This window comes from Cricetulus griseus, chromosome 3 (genome assembly GCF_003668045.3).
Source record: "Cricetulus griseus strain 17A/GY chromosome 3, alternate assembly CriGri-PICRH-1.0, whole genome shotgun sequence".
NCBI lineage: Eukaryota > Metazoa > Chordata > Mammalia > Rodentia > Cricetidae > Cricetulus > Cricetulus griseus.
Genome location: NC_048596.1, coordinates 263,289,578 through 263,316,164, shown reverse-complemented (window position 1 = coordinate 263,316,164; position 26,587 = coordinate 263,289,578). Strand labels below are relative to the sequence as shown.

The window sequence follows — 26,587 nt, the reverse complement described above, 5'->3', positions numbered from 1 at the left end:
AGGGACATCCAACCTTTTCATCAATGCTCAACAGTCTCGCAAGAATTACTTATACAGCTGAAAATCCTACCTCTCTCTGCAACCCACTCCGCAAAGATATGATAGGCTCTGAACTATCTCTTTTGCTAAAGCTGAGATATCTGGTTTATTAAGAACAGTATGAGAAATTGTTGTTGCTAATTGGAGGAACACAGCCCTCATAACTCTTGAGAGTTGAAATAAAAGTAAACCAGGTAAGAGCCAGGAGGTGGTGTTGCACGCCTTTAGTCCCAGCACTCGGGAGGCAGAGGCAGGAGGATCTCTGAGTTTGAGGCCTGCCTGGTCTTCAGCTTAAGTTCCAGGACAGCTGGGGCTGCACAGAGAAGCCCTGTCTCAAAAACAAAAACAAAAACAACAACAACAAAAGTAAACCAGACTGAGAAAGATGGTCTTACTCATCTTTCATCAGCCCCTTGTGCTTATTATGCAGTCCACTTAAAAATATAGACATATTACTTGCCAATGGGGAAAAACCACATGGAAACAGAAAGTTAAAATTTGAGTGAATACTTTGTAATTCTCTGCCAAGGGCTCCCCACAACAATATTCAGTATGGTTTCTCAGCCAAATTATTAATTTGGTATTGACCTGATCACATTAAGGTAAATTTTTTATTACTTTAAACTGATTCACGAAAATTTTGTTGGGAACATATGAACTTTAGGTGTTATGGCTGGAAAATGCTGTTTAAAGAATACTTTGTTTCCTCCTCTTTAATGGTAAGTGAAGCCCACATCACTTCTGGGGACCTCTCTGAACCTCTCAGAATTTGAATAGCAAATGCCCCTCCAGAGATGGGTAGGGAAGACTTTGAAGGTTACGCCTTCTTCTGCTCCCTGATCTCTACTTCCTGTCCATAAGGAAGGGAAGAGTTTCTCTACCCTGCATCTTTGCTGCCTGATGCTCTGTTCCAGCTCAGGGGACAGAGCCACCACAGGCTAAAATCTCTGAAACCGTGAACAAAATAAGTCTCTCTTTCTTTAAGTTGTCTCAGTTGTCTCTGTCAGGCATTTGTCACAGCAACAGAAAAGCAACTAACACAGTGTCCAGCATTCCCCCATTCACAGCGTACCTCATCCTCTGGCAAGGACGAGTCAGGATGTAAACTACTTCCAATATTATCTATTAAGTCATTTACTTACTGATCCTCACACAGCCACAAATTAGCATTTAGCAGAATTGAAATGGCTTACTCCCTCATCTATTAAATGAGGGTGTTGAGGCCAGTAACACCTTCATAAAACACATTGATCAGAGAGATCGCATGAGGCCCTAATGTCATAATACCATTGGGGTAAGAGGCTAGTGCAGGTATCAAAGGGGAACTGTGTGTTATAAGCATCATTATAAGAGTAAAAGCATTTCAAAGGCCTTCTTGGTGACTAGATCTTCTGGACAGTATACACCATCTGAACATTCTAGACCATCAAAAGCAAGCTGAGGGTGTTGTGACCAGACAGGTTCTTCATGCATAAAGCATACAATGTGTCAGAGGAAAAGGACACATGCCATCCAGGTGAGAGTGTACCTTGCTTTTCGAGATGGGCACAGGTCGAAAGAAGTGCCCAGACATACACTTGTTAACTGCAGCCCAATAAGTCAGATCTGGAACAAACTTTGTTACATGGGATGAGACAGCCTCCAGCTAGTACCGTCAGACAAAGCACTGCCCTGGCCAACATGGGTATGTTACTTTTCTTGTAACTGTGACAAAATACCAAACAAAAACAGTGTAAAGAAAGAGTTTATTTTGATGGATAACTTGAAGGTGCTATCTATATTGGTAGCGAAGGCATGGCAGGCATGTGAAGGTCACATTAAGCCATGGTGCACAGCCAGGGAGCAAAAGGAGAGGAAAACTGGAGTTCTATTTGCTTTCTCTGTTTTGTTCTGCCCTTTCTCCTTAGCTGTGGAACAGTGTCACCCACATCCGGAGTGGTCTCCTCTCTTTAGTTGATAAAACCCTCACAGGTACGTCCAAAGGTTTGTCTCCAATTCGGTTCTAAATCCAGCCAACTTAGCCACCCAGATCAACCTTCACAAAGAGTCAACAGACGGTGAGTTAGGAGGGTGTTCTCATGAAACCAAACAATGTTATCAGTAAAATCTCACTTTATATTTCCAAACCAAAGGTGTAAATATACCTCTGCCATAGCTTAGTTTCTTTTGTTCTACTATAACAGAATGTCTAAGGCTAGGTGTTTTACCAAGAACAAACAGATTTATTTCTTATGCTTCTGGAGTCCAAGGTTAAGGGGCCTATATCTTGTGAGGTTTTTGATTTTGTTTTGTTTTTCTTCATCTTCCCATGGTAAAAGGCAAAACAAAACAGGGCTAAACTCACCTCTCTCCTGGGACCCCACTTCCCACAACAGTGACATTAATCCATTCCTGAGAGTAGAGTCGTTGTGACCTAATCACTTCCAATAGGTCCCATGTCTGAACATTCTTTTATTCAGAAATAGAGAGCATTGAGGGACACGTTCACACCAGAACAGAGACCATCCCTCAATGGGTAAGTTTTAGAAGACCTACTTATGCAGAGTGAGTTCATCGTGGCTGTTTAAAATCAGAAAACGCATGGAATGACTCCCTTCAATCAAGTGAGGAATGGTGGTGGGCTGTGGGGGATGGGTAGTAGAGATGAAGAGAGATGAGACTATTAAAGAAACACTCTGCAGGGAGCAGAAGGCTCTTGGTAAGTCCTCTTCCAGGACATGGGGGAGGGCAAAGTACCAAGAACCCATCCAGGCTCTGGCCTGTCACAGGGATACTGTGTTAAGTGAGAAGAGAGCTAATCAGACCATCGGTCCTGTGAGGAGAGGCTTAACTCAGATCGTGAAGGTGGATGGATGGAGAGGCAGTATCCTGGCACACAGCTGACTACCTGCTATGCTGATCCTTAGCAGTGCTATGCTGATCCTTAACAGGGAAGATAAGCAGCTACAAAAACTAACTCAAGAGCTCTACAGCCTGTAGGAGTCCTACAGAGACCTCCTTATCTTGCCTTCCATCCTCGGAGCCCATGGAATGCACTCCCTTCTCAGTCTCCCACCGTCTGTTCTTAACCTGGGATGATTTTTGTCTGTGGTGGCTCACAAGACTGACTTCCCTGTGCCTCTCAGTTCTCCCCCCTAGTGCCCTAATGTAACTCTCTCAAAGAGATAATAGCACCCAATTTCTCATGGTCAATAACCCTTCTGCTGTTTCCAAAACACTCAACATCTTTCAATTATCACTTGCTCACCTATATATTGTCCTTGTCCCCAGCCCCTCTGAGTATGAGCTCCTGGACCACAAGGACTCACCCAGCCTCCCTCATACTGACCCCTTCAACTCTGAAACAGCACCTAGTGGGCCCTCAGTATCCACCTGGGGAAGAAATAGGCAAAAGGCTTCCTCAATTTTAGCTCACAGACAGCAGTTTTCATTCATTTTTTCCTTGGCCTCCTGGAAAACAATATCCAGACAACTTTTTCTGTGTTTCCACCTCCTTTGAGTGGTTTTGTTTCCTTACACCAGAAGACATACAGGAATCTAAGTCAACAGATTAAGTCAAAGAACAGGCCACCAGGTCTGCCTTTAGTAAGAGCCATTGTTTTGTCAGTGTGGGAACAGGTCCTGAAAAGGAAAAGCCACCCTTGGCTAGCCTGCCACCTTATGAACACTGGCTTACGAAAATATGTTACTCCTTCACAAAAAAATGCCATCCTCCCTCCATATGCAACCTTGAGCTAGACCAGAAATTCAGACATGAGTAAGGTCTAGCCCAAGTCCTGGGGAAGGTGGTCTACAAAAGAGCAGGTCAGGCAGCCGCCAGTGACACCCTAGATGCATGGTACTCTGTGGTAGTCACCAGGTCATGCTTGGGCCCCAGAGAAGCATCCAGGAGGGAGCATTCACTTTGGTCCTGAGGGAATAATGTCAGGGAGGTCACTCCAGATAGAGGGAGTGACAGCTGCAAAGCGATGAGAAGCAGAGTCTGCAGATTAAGTTGCACAGGGCTAGGATACAAGGTGTTTACAGTGGCAGGAAACTACACTGAGACGCTAGCAAAAGCTAGGCCGTCTAGACCTCCTTGAGGAAAAAAGCAAAAGAAAACAAACAAAAACCACTTTCTTTAGCAAGATTAGCAGTCAGGAGAGCAAAATTTAGCCTTAGAAAAAGTTGTCTCTTTGTCAAGTCCTCCAAGACTCCAACTCTTCTTCCTTCTAGTTCAAACTTCCCCCAGAAGCTCTCAATATTAACTTTGTCATACCCTTGCTGGCCTCTGAGGTCCCTCATCCTTGCAGGGGAGAATCAGGGACTTGGTCCCTGAGGTGGCCATACCCACTCCCACACCCTTTCATACATGTTCTTTGACAGTCTTTATGAGGCCATGCTGGACAGAGCCTAGCAATATCAAAGCTGCAGGCTATTAATAATGAAGCATCTTGGAAGTTAAAAGGCTGTTGGTTCTGGTCCAGGTTCCCATGGATAATATCCAGCATTGCCAAGACTCACGCCATGGTCTGCCAGGAATTCTCCAAAGCTGCCTGCTGTATCAGCCCATGGGGAACTTGGAGTCCCAAGGGACTTCAAGCAACTCACTTAACATGGAAGGCAGTCAAGGCAACAGTTCCTTTAGTTCTTGCAGATGAGAGAATGAAGAGAGCTTTGTTTCTCTCCGTATTCCTGCCATTTGCTACTTTCTACCAACTCTATCCCTTGCATTTAGGTTTCAGGTCTGTTCTTTTACCTATGTTCATGTCTCTATCCCCAGTGCTATAATTTGAATATGGAATGTTCCCCCCAAAGCCCATGCCTGTGTTAAAATTTGTTCCCTGGCTTGGTATAATTTCAAGGTATGGGTCCTTTAAGAGGCAGGGGTTAGTAACAGGTCTTCTGATGATTGACAGCCTGCCTGATGGTGAAACCCCAGCCTCCCCTCTTCATCTTTTTTTCCCACACCCCAGTCATGAGGTGAGTGGTTTCACCTATAAACTGATTCATCTTAAGTGTTTGTCATAGCAGTAGAAAGCTAACTAACACACTTCACAAGGGTTTTGTTTAATACGAGATGGATATGGCAATACCCTCTCAACTAGTCACACCATTTGTTCGCCTGTGCAGAGCTCAGGCTCAGGCTTCCTAAAGCCCAGTTTCAAACACTCCGTGTGCTGCTCCTTGTCCCTTCGTGCATCCATCGCTGGTGAACTGCAATCTCATCCAGCTCTTGCTCTTTAAACCCGGTACCGGCATTGCTTCCTCACCGCACCACTGTATAGTCTTCATGTCTAGACTAAAGCAAAGCACAGGATTCTCCCAGGGTTAAATGACTGTTTGAAGGGTCCTGTGTCCCCAGCTTTCCCAAGTTCAAATACTACCCATTCCTGAAAGCTTACTTCAAGACCCAAGTCTCCCATAACACATACTTTTGTGTCTCTCTTGTAAGGGTCCCAACATTCCAATCTATGCCAGAGCAATACATGTGCGTGTCAATAAGGAATACCTCTGGTACACAGAATTTGATGTCTTTTCCCAGAATCCCACCCAGCCCCAAGTGTGGACTTTATATCTAGCTGTCAAATGAAAGTGCCCACACTTCAAAGGCTTCTTTTGTTTCTCTACACTCAGTGGGGGGAGTGTATTTGGTTGCGTGGGGTGTGGGGTGAAGACAAATTAAAGTGTTGATAATTTGTCAAATGTGGCCTGGAAATTGACTAGCCCAGTTGCTCAGAAGGCAGCCCTTCCTGGAACAAAATCCAGGCTTCGAAGATGCAATTTGAGCTTGCTTTCCCAGGCCTTTAATTACTCATGAGCACTTCTTTTGTTGGAGAGTTTGCTTTGGGGTTCTGTTTTTTTGTTTGTTTGTTTGTTTGTTTGGATTTTTGTTGTTTTGTTTTGTTTTTTTCCTTTCTTGGACATTTGCCTTGCTGCACATCCCTGAACTCCCCAGCACTGGAGACACTTTTATTCCATCGGCTCTTACTCCAATGGGAGTAAATGCAGATTGGAATGGCAAGGAGCAAAAAGCCAGCCCAGCCTCAAGGGACCTCGGAACACACTGAAAAGCCACACCCCCAATAGATGCATTGGTCATTTTCACATTTGAGGAAGTAAATGTTATTATTAAAATACCCATGTGTGGTAGTTTGGTGGTAACCACAAGGAAGGCAGGAACAGACCAAATGCAGCCCCAGTGATGTTTATTTTGCAAACCAAAAGGTCCAAAGTCAGGAACCTCGGCAGCTCAGAGCAGCCCCAAAGGCTAGGGCCTTGACTTTATGCTCTCAGTGCCATGGCAGTGGCCCCCTTCTAAATACATCGAGTCAGAAACGGCCGATCCCTGTGTCTTCCCATGCCTGAATGCAAACAGCAGAGTGAGGGTCGCTGAAATGTGTTTTTCTAGAAGGAATGAGGCTCTTTGAATAAGAAGTGGAAAGGACTCTTGGGTAGAAAGCTTCTTGGACTTGCTGAGTGCTATATACCATTCCATCTAGTCATCTAGTTCACACCGGTTCTTGAAGATCACCCAATGGAAGCTCGAATAATGGATTTTCTGTGTAAACTAACCCAACTCTAATCTCAGAATAACAACCTGCTCTTAGCATCGTCCTCATTATTATGGAAAGGGCTGATGAGGACAGGCTGAATCTGAAGCACAGACATGCGGACATTCTCCCTGATTTAAACAGTAACTTGTATCATCGCCCTGGACATTTCAATACACTGCTACTGAAAACATTGATCTCACCTAAGTTAAGTTGGAAGGCTACCGCTATTGATTCTCTTCATAGAAGCTGCTAAATCAAATAGCAGTTTATGTATAATTAAGAAATCTGGAGGCTCATCCTCACCTGGAGAATTCCTTTCAATCTATCAATCACTGTGAGCTTCCATTCAGACTGGCTATCCGCTTCCGGGAGCCTGAATTATACCTGCCACTCACCACTTACCTCTGCTTCACACAGAGTCTCCTTGCCTCCTACCCAGCTGCTATTGTTCTTTCTCATATCAAGTTTTGTATTTGATGTTTTGTGGATCTATTTGTCCCCCATGTCTTGTATTCACACATGGCCTGAATTTTTTAAACATATTGCCATCTTTACATGGCCCACAGGGGTCTTCTTCAATTGCTTCCCCAGCTAGCTCGTGCTCGCTCTCTCTCTCTCTCTCTCTCTCTCTCTCTCTCTCTCTCTCTCTCTCTCTCTCTCTCTTTCTTTCTTTCTTTATTGGACCTGGAGCTCACTGATGGGCTAGACTGGCTGCCCAGAAAGCCCCAGGGATCCTCCGTCTCTGTCTCCCCTGTGCTGGTAAGCATCACAGCACCTAAATGTTTACATAGATACTGGAGAGCTGAGCTCAGTTCCTCATGCCTACAAGTAACTACTGAGCCTTCTCTGTAGCCCCTGTAGTGTCGCCTAACAAAAGAACCACTCTATCTTAAGAAAAGATCTCCCTGACCGTTTAGTTCCCTTGACATCTTCTGCTATTACAAAATGAATATTGAAACAGGCAATAATTCATGAATATGCTTACATATCACTTCATGTCTCCTCTAAAAATTCCCAAATCTCCAACTGATTTTGTAGTCTGCTACTTGATTTCCCTGTTTTGAATACATACTCACCCACCACCAACTATACATTTTGACCTAACTCATCTCCCCAGATTCAATAATAATAATAATAATAATAATAATAATAATAATAATAATAATAAATTACAAGGAAAAAAACCTCCTGTATGTTTGTGGATGGCTCTGAATGTTCCAGGCATCCCTTTAACATCCAGGCAGCATGGTATGATGGAGAGAGGTCTACACCAGGGTGGTAGTCTTGACTCCAAGTCAGCCCCACCCCAGGTGTACCTTATTTTCCAGACACAAAATCAGGGAGGGCTTAGCTGGGTGACCACACATAACCATCTCCTCTCTTCCAGGCAGTACAGCCTGTGATTAACAACCAGCCCAGATTCTGGAACCTTCCTAGTTCTACTCAAGAGGGTCTAATGAAGCCTTTCCCCAAGCTAAGTAACCTTGAGTAAAATCCCTCATAATTCCCCCATGTTTTGGCTTCTCCGTCTATAAAACAGAAAAGATTAAAATGCTTACTTACCTGGTGAGAGTGTTATGAAGATGGGAAGAGTCAGCATATGCTCTGGCATATGTGTTTAGAGCAGTACCTGGCAAAACAAAGTCTACATAATGGAAATAGCCACAACAGCTATGGATTCTTTGTGAAACAACAAGACTTTGAAGCTGTAATTTACATACTGTTGGATTCATCCACTCTAAATGTATAATCCAATGGTTTATGGTATTCGTAGAGCTAGGAAACCATTGTCACAATGCATTTGAGAACTTGACTTTTACCCAACTGAGATGAAACTCCATATCCTTAAGCCAGCATCCTCCTGCCTCTCACTCCCACCCTAGCTCAGGGCAACCAATAATTGACTTTCTTTCTCTACAGATTTGCCCACTCTAGATACTTTATATAAGCAAATCATATTATTGTAATAGATTCTCCCCCTTAATGTGTTTCCAAAGATCATCTATATTGTAGCATGAGTCAGTACTTCCTACTTTTTATTGATGGATAATATTCATTTTATTTTTCTTTGTGTATGTAGTATGTGCTCATTTCTGTGTTCAAGTGCACACACCCATGCTCACACAGGCATCCTGATCTATTACTCTCTGCCCTGTTCCCCTGAGGCAGGGTCTCTCACTGAGCCTGGAGCTAGGCTGGCAGCCAGCAAGCCCCAGAGATTCTCCTGTATCCACTCCAATAATGCTGGGGTTAGGGATGTATTCAAAGCCACACCCAGATTTTTACATGGGTTCTGGGGATTTGAACTAAGGTCTTCCTACTTGCAAAGCAAATGTTCTTACTCAGCGAGTCACATCCCCAGACTCTATTGCTGAACTAATGGATGCCCACATTGTTTCCACATTTGGGCTGTTACAAACAGTGTTCCCATAACCATCAGTGTACAGACTTGTGTGTGGCTGTATATCCTCAATTCCCTTGGGTATAAATCTAGGAGTGAAATTTCAGAATCCTGTGAAAACTCTGGGCCACCAGGCTATTTTCTCAAGTGGCAACACCAGTTTTCATTCCCACTTGCAGTGCATGAGGATCTCAGTATCCTACCTTACCAGCATTTGCTGTTATCTGACAATTGCTAACCATCACAATAGGTGCGATTTACATTTCTCTAATGCCAAGAGATTTAAGCACCATTGTGTATATCATCACAGGTAAGCTGCAGGTTCTTATGTAATATCTACTGCTGATGCTTTAGGAGATCTTAGGCCACAAGACGCACTTAGAGAGGAAGGAGTTCAGCACCTAGGCTGCCACAAGCGACTGAGGATCCAGTACACTATCACTTGGTCTTTGCAATGTGGGCACAGAAGACAGTGTTATGCCAATCAAGGCAGGCTGCAAGAGTAAGACATTACATCTTCTTTTCAAACAGACCTCTGTTTCCATTCCCTGCCTATCTAGGTATCTCCCATTTCTTTGAAATCCAGAAACACACTTATTCCAGTGTCTTCCAAAGGTACTATCTTAATCAGCTTTCCATCCCTTTGGCAAATACCAGAACAAACAGCTTAAGGAGCTGTTTATTCTGGCTTAGTGTTTCAGAAGGTTCAGTCCATCCTGATAGGGAAGCTGTGGCAGAGCAAAGCCATTCCCACTATGGGGGACAAGAGATAGGACATCTATGCTGAGCAGTTTTCTTCTTCCTTGTATTCAACCTGGGCCCCAGAGTGTGGGATGGTACTTACCAGGCTCAAGGAAGGATGTCCCTACTTAGAGAATCCTCTTGCAATCACACACACACACACACACACACACACACACACACACACACACACACACACACCAGAGACAGACAGACAGACAGACAGACAGAGCTGTCTTCAATCAATCAAGTTGACTATCAAAAGGAACCATCATAGAACTCAATTATCATAATTTGGGTTTTCACTGATTCTGCTACCGAAATAACGGTCTTTTTGTTTATTTAGCCTCCTACTGTAAAGTCTTTGTGGACATGGCTTTTCTACTTCTTTTGTAATATTCATAGTGCACTAAGCCAGGTTGAAGTCACCCTGGTTGAAACCACCCTAGTAAGACAGAAGAGAAATGCTTGTGCTATCAGACATTCAGATCAATGGATCCTTAGGAACTAAAATCTCAGACTGGAGAGATGGATCTTTTAAAAGACCTGGGTTCCATTCCCAGCACCCCACAACAATTCTGGATCAGTGATGGAGGAGACACAGTGATGGGTCGGGGATGGGACAGACACAGTGATGGGCAGGACAATACCTTGACCAGGAATGCTGAGTTGTGCAAACTTCTTGGCTTCTATCTAACCCTAAACCTCACATCAGTGCCCCCAAACTATCTTGAAGGGTCACTGGATCCCTTTACTTGTTTACCTCCTAAGTGTGGTCTCAATGACTAATTTTTTTTCTTTGCCTTTCACTATTCCTTGTTTCTTTAACTGGTATAACGAGGACAAATGGCTGAGCCCAGCTCACTGGGACTGCCAGATGCCATGTTTTGACCCTAAAGCAGGGGGTGGGGGGGGGGACTTCCAAAGTAATTTGGATGTGTGACCTGCAGGTGACTGGCCAGAAGGCTGGTGGCTCGCCAGAGTGGTCATTTGCTGCCATCTATGGGTAGAACATTAAAAGTGACCTAAGGGGAAATTTGATGTCACATAATAGCTTGATCCTTTGATGAAATTCTAAGGCAAGTACCAAACAAGCTTGGGTTTGTTCACTGTTGTCTCAACATGAAGAAAAGGGATAACTTGGGATATCTAGTAATGCTATAACAAATAGCATCAACTCTCCCATGAATAGTAATTCAGACTGTGGCGTTATATTTTAAAAGGTAGGTTTCAAGTTGTCTAGCACAGTATTCTTTAACTGAGAGCAGGTTTTTAAGAAAAGAGATGAGTTAGGTTAAAAGACATTTTAATAACAAAATTTGTCATTGTCTTGACTAAAATGAGACTCACCCAAACCTATTATGGCAAGAAAGAGTCCTCTGTCACAGTTGCCATGGAATTAGGAGCTGCACAATGATTTAATGGCATTCTTTCTCCTCAGCTAGAAACTTTCACTCGCAGAGGCAGGAGAATGGATGCTAATGAGAAAAGCTCAATTGTATCCTGAAATATTTATGCCAGCTTTGCAAACAAGTACAAAACATTCACCGGATCTGCCTCCAAACACACTTTTGAAAGGATACAAATTCATTCCCTGATTCATCAAGGTGCACTCATATGTCTGTACTTATCACCAATTTCATGTGTGAGATTGTAACACGAATAAATAAAAGACCCAGAAACTGATATTGGGGTTCAAACTTCAATCTGAAGATCAGAAAAGCAAAGCAGCAGGCCACTAGCTCTCACTTGTACCTCAGGCTGAAAGAGCTGATCCACGAGCTCTTAACCAAGCCTCAGACTGCTGTCTCTCCTCAGTGTGGCTGGAGAATGAACGAATGCCTCCCACTGACTACTTGCTTCTGTCTTATATAACCCTCTAGTGCTGGGATTAAAAGTGTGGGCTATAATTCTCTTTTGGACTGTTTAAATCTTGTGTAAATCTGGGTGGCCTTGGACTCACAGAGATTCGTCTACCTCTTAACCCTGAGTCCTAGGATTAAAGATGTGCACCACCACCTCATAGCTTCTGGCCGCTGGCTTTAAAGGTGTGGATCACCACTGCCTGATCTCTATAGCTTGAGGCTGACTTTGCTTTCTGAATCCTCAGTCAAGATTTAACAAGTCATAAATAATATATCACTACATGATGTGGGATGTCCTTCTGTATTCTGGAAATATGTGTTTCTCTTATTGATTGACTAATAAAGCTGTTTCAGCCAATAGATAGGCAGAATTTAGCTAGGCTGAAATTCCTAGCAAAGAGGCAGGGAAAAGGAAGACAATGGAGAGATGCCAGGACCCAGTGGGGAGGTAGGATGCCTGGGGCATTCTCCGGTAAGACAAGTCTACATGGAGATAGACAGATTAATAGAAATGGGTTAATATCTGGGCATTGGTGGCACACGCCTTTAATCCCAGGACTCGGAAGGCAGAGGCAGGTGGATCTCTGTGAGTTCGAAGCCAGCCTGGTCTCCAAAGCAAGCACCAGGATAGGCTCCAAAGCTACACAGAGAAACCCTGTCTCAAAAAAACCAAAAAAAAAAAAAAAAGAAAGAAAGAAAGAAAAGAAAAGAAAGAAATGGGGTTAATAATTAAGAGAAAGCCAGCCAGTAAGGAGCCTAAGCCATTGGCTTAACAATTTTAACTGATATGAAGCCTCAGAATGGTCATTTCATTAAATGTCTGGGAGATGCTCAGTGGGTGAGTGGGATTGAGATAGGCAGAGACAATCTCCTTCTATATGTGTGTATTGAAAAGTCCAGCTGGATGCAGCCAGTAATCTCAACACTTGAAAGACTGAGGTCAAAGGAATACTGAAAGTTCAAGGACAGCCTGGGCCATGTAGTTGCCTCAATGAATAAATGAATGAGTGGATGGATGGATGGATGGATGGATGGATGGATGGATGGATGGATAAAAAATTAAAAATTAAAAAGAAAAGTCGTTGATGGATATGGTGGTGCATGCCTTTAATACTAGAACTCAGGAGACAGAGGCATTCATATCTCTATGAATTCCAGGCCAGCCTGATCTACATAGTGAGTTCTAAGTCATCCAGGCCTGCATAGTGAATCCCTGTCTAAAAACTTTAAAAAGAATGATGGCAAATCTTCATTCAAAGATATGGAGATACATGTTCTACACGATTCGTAAAATATCCGCCATACATCTGGTTGGCATGCCTGTCTCTTTAACTAGATATAAAATCTGAAAAGTTAGAAATAATATTTCTTTTTAATTTTAATTTTATTTATTCTTTGAAATTCTCATACATGTATACAATGTATCTTGATCATACACACTCCTTAGTAATCCACCCAATTCCACCTAGAGTCTCTGACTACATCTCTCTCTCAACTCCGTGCCCTCCTTTTATGTATGTGTATATATGTATTGTATAATGTATATGTGTACATAAAACGTGCAGTTAGTGCTGCCATATGCATATGGGGCACAGAGAACCTGCCACTGGCCACACTCCTAAAGAAAAGTGGCTCTTCTTCCCCAAGCAGTCATCATCTACCAATAGTTCCTTGGCTACTGGTGAGGCTTGTGGAGCCCCTTCCCACTCCATACTTGTCAGGAACCAGCTCTGGTCAGATATAAAAGTCCCCTTTACAAGAGGCCTGGCGACCTCCATGCTAAACAGCCAATTTAGTCAAGCACCCCACCCCTTAGGTTAGTGTTCCAGATAAACCACAAGAAAGTTCCAGACACCTACTCAGGCCTGAGGGCATTTAACACCCATTCTGCCCCCTCCCTTACTTCCTCTTTCTTTACTTCCTCCTTTCTCTTTAAAAGCCCCTTGTTTATAATCAATAAATGAGACCTTGACAAGGACACTGCTTGGTCTCGATTCTCTTTCTCGCCCATTTATTTTCAGGCTTAGTCCACCTCCAACCCACGAATTACCAGAACCCCATGGGCTGGGGCACATACTGGACTTTTTAACTGGCTTGATCTTTGCAAGTTCTGTATAGGTAACCATTGCTGCTGTAGGTTCATTTGTGCCACAGGGACATCATGTCCAAAGGGACAGCATTTCTTAGCACAGTTCCCCATCCTCTGGAATGGCCAGTTTCTTCACCTAAATGGACACTTGATTTTTTTCTTTGCACTTTGTTTTGCATTATGTCTTCTCTTCTACATATGGAATATTTCATAATCTGAGAAGTCACACATAAAATTATTAAGCCAACTTTTTGTTGTTTGTTTTTCAAGACAGGGTTACTCTGTGTAGCACTGGCTGTCCTGGAACTTGCTCTGTAGACCAGAGTGGCCTCAAACTCAGAGATTTGGTCGCCCCTGTCTCCCAAAAGTTGAGATTAAGGCATTTGGCACCACACCCAGACAGCTAACTTATTTTAAAACATGTCTACCCTCAAAAGAAATCCTTTGGTGGGGATAATGTGATCACTCATGTCAACAGTGGGGTTCTCCCAGTCTATCAGAGTCCTCTGCAAGACCTTCCTTGAGCTTGGGGCAGGGATTGATATAGATGTTCCATCTATAGCTAAGTACTTTGAACAGAAATGTGTCTTTACAACAACCTCTGTAATAAGAGCATCTCTGCACAAGTCAAACTCTAAGTATATAAGCATAGCTATTCAGAAAGCAATTTGGCAATATGATCACTTAGAAAAATAACATCAATAGGTTCCCCTCCTAGGACCTATGATTTCCCTAGCCATGTTTTTGCTTGTCTGTTTGTTGTGTTTGGTTTTAACCATGTTTATGGTATCCCTCAAGAATTCCCTCCTGTGGAGCAGGCCTCAAATCCCATCCAGAAGACCATTGTTTACCCCCATAAACAGCCTTGCCACTATTGCAGGAGAGGGCTCATCTTGCCTTCTGGGTCATTATTGGAGCATGCAGAGGCCAACGCTGGATAAGACCATTCATGTGCCCCCTCCTGCAGTTTGCATAACGTTCCATCAGTTAGCCAACAGAGATCCTGCAACCGAAGTCTGAAGCTTAGTAACAAATATTTGTAGCAACTTAGTCAATACAACTTATTTTATATCCATTATGTGATCATTTCTGTTCTGGATGCTCATCAGGCAGTGTAGAGGATAGAGAAAAAGAGTGATGGTGGGTTTCAGTGTGTATTGAAATTGATACTAACTTGAGCAATGAGACCAGGAGGCAGGAGGCAGGAGGCAGGAGGCAGGAGAAATAGCATCCATTTGAGTGGATAAGCTCTGATGAGGATCTTTGATTTGGTTAATACATTTGTTCCAGTGTCAGCCCATGTTTCCAGGAAGACAGTGCATAGAGGTGAGACTTTGATGAGGTGTGACCCAGTTCAGGTAGACCAGTTGATTGCTTTCAGCTAAAGAACAAAACAGAGTCACTTTTGATAAATAAAAGGAGAGATTCTCATCTATTTTATTTATACCTGAGTCCCTAACACTTAAATTCTTGACATATAGCGCTCAACACATAGCTGTTGAACAAATATCCTGTACCCAAGCACCATCTGGCACATTTGTAAAAATTAGGCTTTCAGGGATGGAATGAGCTCTCCCAACGTCACTGCCAAGGTCATTTAAGAAGAAATCCTGTGAATTTCAAGATCCCAAAGTTAGACAATTCTGCATTGCTGATATCTCAGATGTAGTGTTATTGACCCGAGCAAACAAATACAAAAGGAGTGCATGCCGTGAGAAGCCACAGCCTTGTCACCTGACTTTCCCACCGAGCCTTCCTCTGTCCACCTTCTGTCTGACGCCATCTGAAGGGCTCTGTGATAATCGCTGAATTACATAACTGCCTGAGTGAGATTGTCTTCCATCTGTTAAGGCACATCAGAGCCCCCATGCAATGAATTTCAATTTAAGGAGCTTTGTATCCCATCTGGAGTAAGAGGATTCATTCCCATAAAAGGGGGAAAACATCCCTGGGACTTTAACCTGGTTGTAATGGAAATGATTTGTTTCTAATTTAAATTTTTAGATGCCGTTTAAATAGTGTTCATTTCAGCACTCTGCAACAGAATTGTGTAGCCAACAGTTAAATCCCAAGCCACATTTCACAGCAGAAAATGCTTTTTGAACATAAAAGCCACATATACAAGTACTCTTATGGCAGCATTGTTTGAGACAGGGGAAAAGCTTGGAAGTAACCCAAATGCTCGCCAAAGGAGAGGAGATAATACTATTGTATTACGTTTATCCCGTACCGCTATTAGACTGAATAAAACAGGTCTACATATACCAGAGTGACAAGGTGTCACAGGCAAAGCAGTCAATGCAGAACAGAGAGGTGCACAATGTCCTGCATATTTTTCATCCTGCAATAACTGCACTATTGTAGCAGCCACCACGCACACTGAGTTACCAGCCCATCCACACTGAAAACCCTGGAAGCTGATATAGCAAACTATAAGCAGTAATTATTCTGGAAAGAGAAATTTTGCTTCTAAACTTACGCATCTCTATATTATACAGTGTTTACAATGACTATGTGCTACTTCTGCAATTTAAAAGGTGGGTTGTAGCCAGGCGGTGGTGGCGCACGCCTTTAATCCCAGCACTCAGGAGGCAGAGGCAGAGGAGCTCTGGGAGTTCGAGACCAGCCTGGTCTACAAGAGCTAGTTCCAGGACAGCCTCCAAAGCCACGGAGAAACCCTGTCTCGAAAAACCATAATAATAATAATAATAATAATAATAATAATAATAATAATAATAATAAAATAAAAGGTGGGTTGTGTTTCTTTGCATTATTTTTATTTTGTGTGGGTGGTGGTGTGTGGTGTGTGTATGTGGTACATGCACATGAGTGTATAGGTATGCGCATCTGTACATATGCATGCCACACACGCAGCGCCCAGAGCAGGACACGCAGTATCTTCCTCTATCACTCCCAGACCCAGTGCCTCATTAATGAGACACACTCTCTCATTAAATCAGAAGCTCATCGTTTTCGGTGATGAGGACAAAGCCCAGAACCTTGCTTATAAATATAATACATACTGGTTACAGGAAAACTGAGGAAATAAAACAAAATACTTTACAGCAGTCATCTACCATCCAGTTACCCCATCAAGACCACTATTGCATGTGGTGTGTGCATGTTACACAGTGTGTGTGTGTGTGTGTGTGTGTGTGTGTGTGTGTTTGCATGAATGCACTAAGTAGAACTGGGATTATATTGTTAACTATTAGTCATTTTCTCATTACTATTATGTGGTGAACTATTTATTTAAAACATGAATTTTAATAACAGCAAAATATTTCACCCACCGGTTTTCAGCCCCTCTCACTCTTTCTGCTTCCTGGGTCTACCAAGATGTGAGCAGGCAGCTGCCATCCACCAGCACGCCTTCCTGCTGCAATGGACTGAATCCAAAATAAGTCCTTCCTTCCTTTTGTTAGTTATTTGGGCACAATGACAAGAAAAGTAACAAACACAGACCCATATAAAAAGTTCACCAGCTCCTAGCCTAGAAGATGGAAACATTGTCTTCTCCATCTTTAATCCCAGAATCAAGATCAAGTTCAGAGCCAGAAACAAACTCAACAGATATTAATTGATGAATGCTTGCATTAATAAACCCAAAAGGGCTTAATAAAATGTGTGTGTGTGTGTGTGTGTGTGTGTGTGTGTGTGTGTGTGTGTGTGTGTGTGCACATGTGCACGTGTGCTTTCAGAACACCTGTGATTCCAGGCTGTGCTTCAGAGTACTTGAACCCTGGTAATTCCTGGTTTTCATATGTTTTTACTTCAATAAATACACTTTGACTAAATTCATATTTGGCACAGTCTATCAATCCAAATTTGGATTCATAATTTAAATGACTGGAAGGCCCCTCAAATTCCTGGCACAATGCACACAGGGCCAGCTATGATTAGCCAATGCTTCCTGACAGAACAGCTGGTGGCCTCTATAAGTGAAAAAAAAAAAAAAAAAAAAAAAGCTAGAGGGAAAGCAGGGTAGGGCAGATGCCAGAAGAGATGGAACCTTCCATGAGTACTGGAATGTCTTTGTCATGGCGACCCAGATGACCCTCAATCCCAAGTCCACCCAGAAACATGGTAAGGATGCTAGCTCATTTTCAAATCTATTGATCGATGTATTCTTCACTTCCTCTTAGGGAAACCATAATTAAACCACTACCTAAGTGCACTGAGCTACTCTACAATCTACAATCAAGTAGCAGTCAAGCATAATCCCCCTTGTCTTGAAAGAGTTGTCAGGTAAAATGAGATATTAAACATACACCTAACACCCAATATGTCCGTGTGCCGTGTGGCAAGCATTTGGTAGATAGAAAAGTTAACAAAATAGGCACCTGCTGGGAAGGAAGCCCTGGAATTAAAATAGGTTCCAGATATTTTTAGCAATGAAAAGACTCCAAAAATGAAGTCAAGGAAAGAGAAAACAGGTGTAGAAAATGGGTCGCAGTGGCTGAATGTCATCTGATAGTCTTTTCTGTGAGGTTTTTCAACTACAACGGATTATATAAATATCACCCTTCTGGCTAGAATGTCATCACATCCTTTCTTCATGAGTCATGCTGTTCCCCAGAGAATAACTTCTTCAGTCGCATTTAGTTTTAAATCCCCTAAGAAAGTGCAGAATTTTCAGTGTGTGTGGATGCAATAAACCACCTGTGTTTCCTGTCCTTTGAGGGTCACAGATGAGCTCTTTCCAAACAGATTTTAAGGGAGAGATGAAGGTGGTTTGTTTGCAAATGAAAGAAAATGAGGAAGGTGGAGACAGAAAGAGAGGGCTCTTTCCCTATGCAGCCAAAGCAGAGACCTGAGCACACCCTCAGGGAGTGCTGTGTCAGCATGGCTGTGCAGGGAAGGTGAGAGTATAACGGACAGGACAGGATTCAGACCTCTGGTGGTTTGAACCAGAGTGACCACCATAGGTTCACATATTTGAATACCTGTTCCCCAGTAGGTGGGGCTGTTTGGGAAACACTTTGGGATGTGGCCTTCTTGGAGGAGGTGTGGCTCTGGGGCAGGCTGTTCCTAGTTAGTTTTCCCTGCCTCCAGGCTGTGGATCAAGATGTGAGCTCTCAACTGTTTCTTTGCTCCACCTTCGTGGACTCTAACCCTCTGAAACTGTAAGAGAGATGAAACACTTTCTTTTATAAGTTGCCTTGGCCGTGGTATTTTATCACAGCAATAAAAAAGCAACCAAGATGGATCCTAACCCAAAGCACCTCAGAATGTGACTATATTTGAAGATGGGACCTTTAAATAGGCAGTTAGGTTTAAAATGGGGCCGTTAAAATGGGGCTGGTATAACCTGAATCTTATCAGAAAGACACAGAGTGCAGTAATTTGAATGTCAAATTTCCCCACAGCCTCGTGTGCAGTAACACTTGGTTCCCAGCTGCTGGCACAGTTTGGGGAGGTTGTAGAGCCTTTGGGACAAGTAGCCTGGTTAGTAGATGTAAGTCACTAGGGCACATCTTCAATGTTGGATTTGATTCTGGTCAGCCCAGGTTTTCTTCTTCCTGACCAGTCAAAATGTGAGAGTGACAGCTACAAGGTCCCACCCCCACGGGTGGAGACACTGCTCTGTGCCTTCATGAGGGTGCTGGGAATCTAACCCACTCTCCTGAAAGAGCAGCCACTGTGCTTACCTGCTGAGCCATCTCTCCAGCCCTGACCTTAAACTTCTAATCACATAACTGTGAGAGAACACATTTCTGTTGTTTATGCCACCCTATGGGTGCCATTTTGTTACAGATGCCCCAGCAAATGAATACAATGCAGAGAGACAGCCTTTGTCAGTACGAACAGGTCCATTACTCCTGTCTGAAATTCCATCATTTTCATCCCTTCACACCAGCAGCAAGCTAGAGAAAGAGAGAGAGAGAGAGAGAAAGAGAGAGAGAGAGAGAGAGAGAGAGAGAGAGAGAGAGGATATATTATTCACATACCAGAACTAGCAGCACAGAGGTGAACACTCCCTCTTGAAGGATAAAAATGAACAAATAACTACAACATCAGCAGCATAAAGATGAGGCTGGTCAGAAAAGGCTTCCCTTCCAAGTGAAGAGATGGTCAGGTTGAGCAAGGAGATGGATGATCTGGGAGTAAACAACCTCAGGTCAGGAAGCAAAAACAAATGGCACAAGAAGCCAAAGATTAGAATGCTGGGTGAGAAGGAACCATGACCAAAGACTAGTTCGACAAGGGCTTCAGATGGTCCATGAAGAGCTAAGGGAAGCCTGGAGTCTAAAGCATGGGGATGAAATAGCATCTGTTTCCCAGAACATCAGCTAGCTGCAGAACTGCATTGATGGCAGATGGAGACTGTGATGAAGCATGACTGTTTCTGAAAGTCACCTGAGGAAGGACAGTGGCCTCTCAGAAGGACGTGAGTGTGAAAGCTGTATCTCCATGACCCTAGCAATGTGATGTAGAAATTAACGGACTGGCCCAAGATGACACTGCAGGGAGAAGGCTCATTTGAGCATCCAGGGGTACCATTCCCAGAGAAGGGGGTGACTCCCAGAACAGCCACCACCCTCTTACTGATCATCACTTCCAAACCTTGCCTGTCATCTGTACCCAGTGCAGTCACCTAGAAGATGGGGTAATGTCATCCACACTTCAGTTTTCTGGACATAGCATTCCTAATTCTTGATATAAGTCTGTAGAAGGAACTTGGGCTCTGTAGTCCAGCTGACCCAGGCTCAAAGTCCAATACCAGGAGCCAGTAACAAAGTGACTTTGGGACAGAAGATTATTGCTCTGGTCCTTGGTTTCTTCTTGTAAAAAATGGGGAGAAAGGCATCCACCCAACTAGGTTGCTATGGAGATGAAGTTAAAAACCAAGAGTCAAGCATGGTGGTAGTACATGTCTGAATTTCAATACTTGGGAAACTGAGAAGGGATAATCAGGTATTTAAAGCTAGCCTCTGCTACATACCAACTTTAAGACTAACCTGGGCTACAAGAGACTTTGACTCAAAAGAACAGAAACAAGATTGCGAGTAGGTACACCTGCTATACTTCATTCATAAACCTCTGCGCACAGTTATCTCTCAGGAATTCTCCAAGGCTTGAGCATTCAGGAAGTGCATCCCGAACAGGCACAAGCAACCATTGATAATAACTGCACAAAGGGAATTATTTCAGACAGATTAGAATATGAAGGCATGATGAGACCCCACTCCCGAAAGAGTCTACTTGAGCAGGAAGCAGCCTTGTACTTTCTTGGTAAGACTTCCTATCTGACTAAAGTTTGACAACCACGGTGTTACAGATAAGACTGAGTCTCAATTTAAAAAAAAAAATCACTGTATCCCTTATAAATCAGGCTTCCTGAACTCTGAGATTTGACTCTTTGTCTCCTTCGAAGCAAAACCAGCTGTACTCAGAGAAGGACTGGCTCAATTATGAAATAAATTGGCTTAGCTCTGAGCTGGGGGAAGAAATGTGGCCATGTTTTTGGCACCTTTTAATTGGAGAGAAATGCTACTATGTTGGAGAAAACCCAAAGAGCAATTAAGAGGAGGAAAGCACTAGAAACTTCTAGAACTAGTTAAAGATCATTTCCAAAAGCTGAGCACACTCAGACTCCAGTAAGGATGGGGTGTCGGAAGGGGTCTGTGAAGACCAGAAGAGGCTTCTAGAAGAGGAAAGCTTCTTGATTTAAGTAGGAAAAATTGAAGTCAGAGTAGAGGAAAATACTTCTAGTAGGCTTCATATAAAATATAAAAGAGCATGATTTGTTGCATCAAGAAGACTGTGTACGTGCTATTTAGCGGAACGTGATGCTTCACAAAAGCTATGATTATAGCAGGCTGACTAAATGGCAGCTGACCTGGACTATGGGGATCTCTAGTAGCATATTGAAAATAAAGCTGGGCCACAACTGAGGGTGGGTAGGTGTGGGACAGCTGGTGTGGAGCATCAGAGTCCTGTGAGAAGAGCCTTGAGTGCAGAGCCTGGGCCAATGTGCTCCGACCCGAGGGGCTCTGGTAATTCGTGAGTCCAAGGTGGATCAGCCTGAAAATAATGGGCGGGAAAGAAAGAACGGGACCAAGCAGGTTTTCTTGTCAAGGCCCATTTATTGATTATTACAAGGGGTTTTTATAGAGAAAGGAGGAAGCAGAGAAAAAGGAGGTGGGGGAGGAATGAATGTTAATTGCTCTCAGGCAGGTATCCGGAATCTCCTGTGTTAAGGAAGTGGGGAAGGAATAGGTGTTAGTTGCTTCTCAGGCCAGGTCCCAGAACCTGAGGGGTGGGATGCTAGGCTAGCTGGCGGCTAGCTAGGCATGGGAGGTCGCCAAGGCTGGCTTCTGACATCTCCCCCTACTAAGTATAATAAAATGGAGCATCTGGCTTAGGCTACATGATGGGCACCCGCATCCAGGACCCTATGTTTTATGATATTGTCATTTATATGACAGTGAGGGGTAGTGCCTCTGTCTTAGGTTATGTGAGATGCATCTGCCCCCAGCACTCCCATGACCCTTCATAAGGCTAGCAGCTCGGGAGTGCTTTGGAGTGGGCATCTGGGGGTCAGTCTCACGCTAAACCCGTCATGGAGGACGCTACAGCTGCTGGGAAGGGTCGGCATCTGGCTTGCGGCACCACGATATTCCCGTCACTGACGGCTCCAAAGCCAAGGAGGTTCGATGTTTAAGGCCTGAAAAATCCAGTCTTTTAGGACTGTGGGGGTTTTTATTGTCGTCAGGCAGCTCAGAATCTAATGCCTCTAGGCGATGGTAATGGACCAAAACTGGTTTTTTGAGGATGGTGTCAATCTGAGACTTAATGAATTTGGTTAGTTTTTGAAAAGGTAACAGTTTAGGTAGTCAATCTAGTAGAACAGGCAAGGTAGGAATTAGTAAGTGCCTGCAATTCCCTGATAAAGGGGAGGGGTGGAAGAATAGCAGACCCAACCGTCCTCTATAAGGGAGTGGCTGGCTTGATGAGGGGCCTAATTAAGGATAGAATAAGGTCAGCGGAGGAGGGAGGTCCTGGGGGGGAAAATGGTCAGGGGTTCCCTAGTCTGGAGAGGCCCCTAAGGCTAAAGCACATAAGTCAACTATCAGGGGGCAATAGGAGGGGGTGGTCACAATAGTTGTGGAGGCATTGGCAGCATCACTGGCTCGGTTGATGATCATCCAGGTGTAGTTGTAGATCTGATAAGGGCTTCCAGCATCAACGGCAATCGAAGGTGGGAACACACAAGTAGCCAAAAAGACAGCATCTTTTATCTAGAATTTAGCAGAATTAGAAGGCTTCTCAGGGGCTTCCCCTGGGTGGATTATATAGTTTTAAAGGGCATTTAGGCAACCATCTAGCATTATTGGCCTGAGTATCAAAAATACATGCATGTCCTTTTCCCCAAATGAGGACCGGATCTGGTCCGTGCCATTTGTGAGTTAGTGGATCTTTCCATAAGGCTTGAGCATAATTTTGAGCCATTGATGGATGCCAGAGGCGATCGGAGGCTGATTTTCCTGTAGCATCATATGTGAGAAAATTTAGCACAAACAATGCATGGTATAGAACTCCTCCTCCTTAGGCAACCTGGTGGCCGCCCGATCTCTGGAGGTCACCATATTGATGCCGAATTTAGTGTAGACATCCAATCAACATAGCTCACTACAGCCTAGAACTCCTGGATTCAAGTGATCCTCCTGTCTCAGCCTCCCGAGTAGCTGGGACTACAGGCGTGCACCACCGCGCCCAGCCCATGCGTCCCTGCTGGCTCAGGAGCCGCCACTGCCTGAGCTGTGGGCTCACCTCATGTCTCGCCACCGCTACAGAAGCGCGGAGGCAGGCGTTTCATTCCCCCAAGTCAGCATCATGCTGCATCCCCAAAGGCCCAAAGGCCCAGCTGTCCCCGCCGCTAGCCCAGGCTCGGCAGGCAGGTCCACGAGCGCTGGGTGGGACTAGGCCACACTGGCTGTTCCAGTAGCACCAGTCTCGGGAATTAAGCACAAAATTGCTGGAAAGCTTTGCTAGTATATCCAGACCCATTATTTGTTTTTATAACTTTTGGCACTCCCATGTAAGCAAAACATCTTAAACAGTGACTTATAACATGCCTGGTGGCTTTGCCTGTTTGTGGAGTGGCACATTTTTAACTTGCCAAACTCTGTAATGTGAGTCACATCCATTCGCCATAAATGGTTGGGGAGCAGGCCTTGAGGATTTACCCTTAAATTAGCCATAGCCATATTGTGGACATTTTTCTCATTGTTTGATGATTTGACCAGCAGTCTCTCTGGTTAAGCCAAATTTCTTTCTTAGACTTTTGCTATTATGATGAAGAAAGTTACAAGCCTGTCAAGCTTTTTTCTATTTAAGGCAAATCAACTGATTTTGTTAATCAGTTAATTCATTCCATTTGGCTAGTAATCAGGGAAAGGCTTATTTAATAGGTTCCCATTGTGACCCATAAACATGATAATTCTTAGGTGAATAACATTTTGAATTTGCTCAAATTAATCTAATATTAGATCCTATGTATGGAATTGTCTCTATTACCATAAGATCCTTGAAGACATAGTGACTGTCAATATATAAATTAAATGATTTACCAGGATCTGAAAGACCATTATAACAGCTTATACTTTGATTATTTGAGCTGAAGCCAGAGCTGTCTGCTCTATCTATTTCTTTCTATTAAAAACCTATGTAAGTAACTCTCCCTATAGAACTATTGGTAAAAATTAACATAGTATATTTTTAAAGGACTGCTTTTTACAATTTTGGAAATACAAAAGGATGCATAGTGCAAATTGTAACAGTCCATGAGCTAGAAATTGATTATCAATTCTTTCTGAATATTAAGCAAAGGCACTCGCCTATGACTCATTGTTCTGAAACCATCAATTAAACTGTTGCTTAGAGTAGGAGACATGTATCATACTTGGTTTTCTCCTAAACTATTTCCTAAAATCTATATGGCATTTCTGTATCATGTAGGCTAATGCTTTAAAATAAGGGTTTAAAATATTTAGGCTGGTAAGACGGGTAGGCGCAACCTAATTTCTTTAGAATATAACATATGTCTTTAACAATTTTCCAGATTTATTTAGAGTTTCTGAGTAGCCTTTTCTAATCTAACCTTCGAGGCTGACAAGCTGATAAGACCTTATTTGCGTGTTAGCTGACCTGCAAAGACACATTTAAGCTGTGAATCTAATAGGTTGGCTCTTTTTTGAGGCCTTTTATAAACCCTTTTTAAAATCATGTATCAACTTTAATTTTCTAGATTTCCTTTTTAACCATAAAAATTTAGTAAGACCTGTATCCTCTCATCTGCCAAATTTTACAGAATCATCCATAGATTTCTCATGTCTCTAAGCTAACGCTATAGGCTTTTGCTAACTTTTTAATAGACTGTCTCCTAGGGCTGAAATCAAAATTTTCCTGCTAAGACATTGACTGACTGACTGGATGCTCCTTTTGGCAATGTTAAAGTGATTTTGGTATTTTTTAAACAATATCTGAGGCAATGTAAATATCTCTCTAATCATATCCCAGGCAATTTAGGCATTTTCATTCATCCACATTCATAAATTCACAATCACATCATGCATCCAGGTGTGGCCACACCGTTCATTCATAACTTGTATACGTCTCACATTTCTCCTTTTGCCTAGGTTATGATCAATTTGTTGAAAAGAAAAATCCCTAATTGAAATTTCTAACATAGTAGCTATAGTGAATCATTGAAATATGAGCATCCAAAATTTGAACAATTCTAAGTTTAAATATGTTATCCTTTCTTTTCTATAAGTCTCAAAAACAGTTTCTGTCTGACTGTATCAATAGCATTTATATACATTAATTAGCCATCAACCCTGGCGGCACCTCCCAAGGCTGTAAGTTACCATGTGGAGGCAGGCGGCAGCCATTTTGTCTAGCCTGCCACAGATGCCAGCATGAGGTGGTACCAACCACTGGCTGAGGGCAGACAGACGGCGGCTGCTGCCGCTGCCATGGCTGACCTTGGCCTTATCTCGACTATGCCCTGCGGCTGTATTTTGGGCACAAGCCTGATCCCTTTTTTCTCTTTTGTTGGGACTCTGTCTGACCTGGAGCTCTTTCTGAACATGCTCAAAGCAACCTCTAGAAGGCTCTATGTATTTCTTCCTCCCTGTGCCTTGCTTTCTGTGTAGGAATAACTTATCTTTAACTGAAGTTCCTGTAAGGCAGCCACCATCGCTAATCCCTGAGTGTAAGCTAGGTCCATATCTGAACAATTCTTAATGAATTCGCCACATCAGTCCTCCTCCTGTGAGGCCTTAGCACTGCCTGGCATGTCGCATTGGCATTCTCATAAGCTAGCTGCTTTGCAGCCAAAAGTCCAGCCTCTGTATCTCCCCTTATTCTAGACGACGCTTGCATTAGTCTGGAGACAAAAGTCCTGAAACAGTTCGTCTGGTCCCTGTCTGATTTTCGTTAAATCCTCCGCGTGCACCCCAGCAGCTGGAAGTTTATTCCAAGCTCTTTTGGCTGCCTCGGCAATCTGTGTGTACACTGATAGCTCAAAATTTAACTGCTCATCTATATTCTTGTATTCCCCATCATCAGCGAGCATCTCATAAGAAACAGGAAGTCCTTGAGCACTATTTTTCTCAGCTGCGACCTGACATTGGTCTGTAAACTTTGTCTTCCATAACAAATAATCTCCCCCAGACAGGCAGGCTTTGGCTATCTGCTTCCAATCCCCTGGGGGCAGAGCTTCCATAGCCATATTCTCTACCAGCATCTGGGTAAAAATTGCCATCGGTCCATACTGGACATAAGCCATTATTAATTCCTAGAGCTGTTTGAATGATATTGGCACATGTATCCTGTTATGTTCCCCTGAACCATTCTCTCTGATCCAGGAAACTTGTAAATTTCTTATCGCCTGTAAGCAATTTCG

The 26,587-nt window shown here is 43.3% G+C and overlaps 1 long non-coding RNA gene across 1 annotated transcript in view; it reads right to left on the bottom strand.

The window, feature by feature from the left end:
• Positions 1 to 21,927: 21,927 nt before the first annotated feature.
• The window catches only part of LOC107978639, a 34,199-nt gene continuing 29,539 nt past the window's right edge, over positions 21,928 to 26,587 (bottom strand). The window contains exon 3 of the long non-coding RNA XR_003484358.2: positions 21,928 to 22,916. This is a non-coding gene — a long non-coding RNA (uncharacterized LOC107978639). The remainder of the gene's footprint in view (positions 22,917 to 26,587) is intronic.